The following is a 5082-nucleotide window of genomic DNA, read 5'->3' as shown; positions in this document are numbered from 1 at the left end:
GTCATATAGTTGGAATAGCTATTTGACACCTCAGCCACCAATGGCATAGAGAACAAAAAGGTTCTGAAGTCAGGAACACCCAAGTTCATGTTCCACCTCTGAGACAGTTGTACTGGTTGCATGACCCTGGGCAAATTATGAAATCTCTCAATACTCTGAGTAATCCTAAATAGTGAAGAAGATCCCAATCTACATTGTTTAGAAGGAGTTGCCAGTTCCAAGATCAGATATCTACTCACTTTCTACTCTGTTGCTCTACTCTATAGATCTTCACTCTTTTTAAAAAAAAATATTTATTTATGTTTAGTTTTCAACACACACTTCCATAGGATTTTGAGTTCCAAATTTTCTCCCCATCTTTCTGCTCCCTCCACCCCAAGACAGCATGTAATTTGATATAGGCTCTACATATACATTTCTATTGAACCTATTTTCACATTAGTTATGTTGTAAAGAAGAATTAGGAGCAATGGGAGAAACCATGGGAAAGAAGAAACAAACAAAAAAAGAAAAGAAGAGAGAGAGAGAGAGAGAGAGAGAGAGAGAGAGAGAGAGAGAGAGAGAGAAAGTAAATAATGTGCTTCAATCTGCATTCAGACTCCATAGTTCTTTTTCTGGTTTGGACAGCATTTTCCATCATGAATCCTTTGAAGCAGTCTTGGATCCTTGCATAGCTAAGAAGAGATAAGTCTATCAAAGTCAGTCGTTGCACATCATGCCCATTACTGTGTACAATGGTCTCCTGATTCTGCTCACTTCACTCAGCATCAGTTGATTCAAGTCTTTCCAGGTTTTTCTGAAGTCTGCCTGCTCATCATTTTTTATAGCACAACAATATTCCATTACATTCATATGCCAGTCGTTCCCCAACTGATGGGCATCCCCTCAATTTCCAATTCTTTGCCACCACAAAAAAGCTGCTATTTTTTTGTACATATGGATCCTTTCCCCATTTGTATGATCTCTTTGGGATATAGCCCTAAAAGAGGCATTGCTGAGTCAATGCCCTTTGGGCATAGTTCTAAATTGCTCTCTAGAATGGTTGGTTCAGTTTACAACTCCACCAACAATGTATTAGTGTTCCAATTTTCCCCACATTTTTTCCAGCATTTATCATTTTCCTGTTTTGTCATGTTAGCCAATCTGATAGATGTGATTTGGTACCCCAGAGTTCTTTTAATTTGCATTTCTCTAATCAATAGTGATTTAGAGCATTTTTTTCATATGACTATAGATAGCTTTAATTTCTTTATGTGAAAACTGCCTGTTCATATCCTTTGACTATTTATCAATCGGGGAAAGACTTGTATTCTTATAAATTTGACTCAGTTCTCTATATATTTTAGAAATGAAGCCTTTATCAGAGACATAGGTTATAAAATTTTTTCCCCCAGTTTTCTGTTTCCTTCCTAATCTTGGTTGCATTGGCTTTGTTTGTGCAAAAACTTTTCAATTTAATGTAATCAAAATTATCCATTTTGCATAAGGTTATCTCTTTCTTGTTTGGTCATAAATTCTTCAATTCTCCATAAAGCTGGCAGGTAAACTTTTCCTTGCTCTCTCAGTTTGCTTATAGTACCAGCCTTTATATCTCAGTCATGTACCCATTTTGACTTTATTTTGGTTTATGGTATAAGATGTTGGTCTAGGCCTAGTTTCTGCCATACTGTTTTCCAGTTTTCCCAGCAGTTTTTGTCAAATAGTGAGTTCTTATCCCAGAAGCTGCAGTTTTGGGGTTTATCAAACAGTAGATTACTATAGTAAAAAATATTGAATGCTTCATGAATTTGTATGTCATCCTTGTACAGGGGACATGCTAATCTTCTCTGTATTGTTCCAATTTGAGTATATATGCTGCTGAAGCAAGCACTAGATCTCCACTCTTATCAATGTGAGAAATCTCACACCCGCACTTTCTCATCCTGGGCAATTCCTACATATGTTTTTCCATTGATTCTCCAAAAAGGACCAATCCAATGTCCTTGAGGACTTGCTCTAGGCATTTTACATTACCAGAAGAGCAATCTATCTGTGATAGTCCTTATTCTTACCATATGACTGTCTCTTTTCCTTTTCTGATCATACATTTTCTCAATTATATATCCTAGGCCACTTTTTAAGTCTTGGTGATCATTAGGACCATGGGACAGCCTGGTTGAATCCTTCATTATCTCTTCATTCTCCTAAAGGGCAATTGAAACAATTCCTACTCACAGTGAGGCCTAGATGAACTACATCAATGGTACTGGCAGCTGGTGGATCTGATTCCTGAACCAGAGTCAGGTCTTTTCCAACTATGAGAATCTGTGAAAGAGAAAAGTTAGGGGGATGGGGCATGTTTTGAAGGAAAGATGATGAGTACAGCTTAATATGGTGAGTTTGAGGATTCTCAGGGTAGCTATATAGCAGACAGCTGGAAACATAGGCTAGAGCTCTGGGGAACAGTTAGGGCTGGAAATGTAGATTTGGGAGTCATCTGCATAAGGGCACAGACAAGTCAGGCCTGTGTAAATGGAAGAAGACCGTACGTTATAATCACTAAGGTAGAGATTTATTGAACTAAAAGCTGACAGTATAAACTCTATAGAATGTTAGGAAAGTTCTTTGCTCAGATGATTCTATTTGGGTCAATGGAACTTTTTATTAATTTCTTTGTATTTCCTTGAGTCCTATTTAAGGGACACTTTTTTCCCCTTTTCACCTATGTGGCAGAAACTTCTAGAGTGTTTGCTGGGTAAGATATCGGGAGATTTATGCAGCTTGGAATTTTGGTTGGCTGTTACCAAATTCTTTAATTTGCTCTGCAAGTAAGTGATAATCAGGTTCTGAAGCAATGCTGAGCTACTTCCAGTAAACTTTTTTTTAAAGAAAAACTTACTATTCATCTACATATTTAGCTTAGAAGTGAATTTTCAGTGTTGCACTGAGTTTTAGTAGTGTAGCCCCCATAGACTTTAATAAAAATTAGTCATACAGCTACATGGTGCTGGGCCTGGAATCAGGAAGAGCCATCTTCATGAGTTCAAATCCAGGCTCAGACACTTACTAGCTATATGACCCTGGGAAAGTCACTTAACCTTGTTGGCCTCAGTTTCTTCATCTGTAAAATGAGGTGGAGAAAGAAATGGCAAATCACTCCACTGTCTTTGCCAAGAAAATCCCAAATGGGATCACAAGGACTCAGACATGACTGAAACAACTGAACAACAACATACATCTAAAAGCCTTTACCACTGCTTTGAAAACAATCTCTCTCTGTTTATGGAATGAATGGAGAACTTAACCAAAAAAGGAGAAATGCCAAAAATTATATTCTATTATAGAAGGGAATAATTTTTCTTGGTCTTTCTTAAATGAAGCTTGATGAACTAATTATGTCAAAACCTACATAAACCATAAATGAAATGACCCAATATCAGAAGTAATTTCTTCTGAGGAGAAAGGAGGAGGAAGAGTGTCATATCTAAAGCAGTAATACTCTCCCCCCCCCCCCCCCATTAAATAGTATAAACTAATTACTGGTTAATGTGAAATCACTCAAATATTTCTGGACCTTAGATGTCCCTAGGGCAAACATAATAGGCTCATTCTCTAATAGAGAACCTGAAGAGGTATTATAATAGGCAGGATCAAGTATTTGTAACAGCTCTACTTTCTCTTTTATAAAGAGAAAAGAAGTTGTGCCACTGCCCGGATAAAAGATTCTCCTCTAGCTTGAATGGTAAAGACTTGTGTTTTGAAGCTATAAACTTGGAAGCACTTGGAAGTACCCTAAGAACCATTAAAACTACTCAGAATCCTTGTGATTCTTTGCCTATAAATCTCAGAATGTTTCCATTCCCCTCAGTAGGAGCACATAATAGTTCATATTATATTACCTTTAATATTTACTTATGTTGATACTTTTGGGTATATCTCAAAGCAGTGATATCAAATTCAAATAGAAACCCTGAAACCATATATTGACTTAAAAAATCACAAATTAACATTATATATGTTGTATTACATTTTTACTTATTTCATTAAACATTTCAGTAAACATTAAACAGTTACATTTTAATCTGATTCTGGCTCTCTTGGGGAATTTTGCCTCAGTTTGACACCTCTGTCTCAGACTTTGTACATTTGGCTATAAAAGGGAAACACACACATAGATATAGACCCAAACATATCAAGAATATTTAAAATATGGAAAACTTTACATTTCCTTAATAATTAAATAGTAGACATTTCAAGAAAGGGTAGTGGTGGTAGTGGTAGGACAGAAATCCACAGTAAACCATCAGAAGAGATAATATTTGTAAAGCGATTGGCATAGTGCCTAGCACATAATAGGCACTTAAATGTTTCCTTCCCTTCCCAATTACAAGGAAAAAATAGAATAAATTCTTTAGAGCTGAATTTCTGTTTTATAAGGCATTATTTACCATATTTTGCTTCTATGTGTCCCAAATGCTTAACCTTGTGTCCAGAGGATAGTAGGTACTTAATAAATGCTTATTAACTTGACTATAAGTTACATTGCAAAAAATCCAAAAGAAAATACCATATCAAGTAAGAACTAACTCAAAGTATCAGCAATCCATTTTCCCCTAATCTTAGTGTTTTTTTCATGAAGAAATGTGTTGTTCAGAACTTTTCTGGATCTAATAAATTTAGTTCCAAAAGCTATAAATTTAAGGTTCACTACACTTTCTGTCATAGTGATACTATTCATGTTTACGGAGGGAACTCATGAGATGGGAAGGCAAGGAACCGAGACTGACTGAAAGTGATTATTTTCAATCTGGAAGTTGAGAAAATGGTAGATCTGAGACATAACTGAGAAGGGTTCTAATAATTTTCTGAAATATATCTCACATCAAAAAAATATATTGTCCAAATAAAAACAACGACAATAACCACAACACTCTTCTTGGTTCTTCATGTCTGTGCTACAAACCACCATTCCATAACTGATTGAGATCTCTTTGGAATTGATAATGAGGCACAGGAGAGGTAGAGCCAATAGCACCCACTTCTAGCACCTTTCCCAGGATGGTAGCCACTATTGTTGCTTTATATCCTTGATCAGCTGTCACT

The 5082-nt window shown here is 36.2% G+C and overlaps 1 non-coding gene across 1 annotated transcript; it reads right to left on the bottom strand.

Moving 5' to 3' along the window:
- Positions 1-1763: 1763 nt before the first annotated feature.
- Positions 1764-1870, bottom strand: LOC118830427. Its single transcript, XR_005009062.1, has one exon. It is a non-coding gene; the product is annotated as a U6 spliceosomal RNA (small nuclear RNA).
- Positions 1871-5082: the final 3212 nt, after the last annotated feature.

This window comes from Trichosurus vulpecula, chromosome 8 (assembly GCF_011100635.1).
Source record: "Trichosurus vulpecula isolate mTriVul1 chromosome 8, mTriVul1.pri, whole genome shotgun sequence".
NCBI classification, from domain to species: domain Eukaryota; kingdom Metazoa; phylum Chordata; class Mammalia; order Diprotodontia; family Phalangeridae; genus Trichosurus; species Trichosurus vulpecula.
This window is presented reverse-complemented; position numbering and strand designations above follow the sequence as displayed.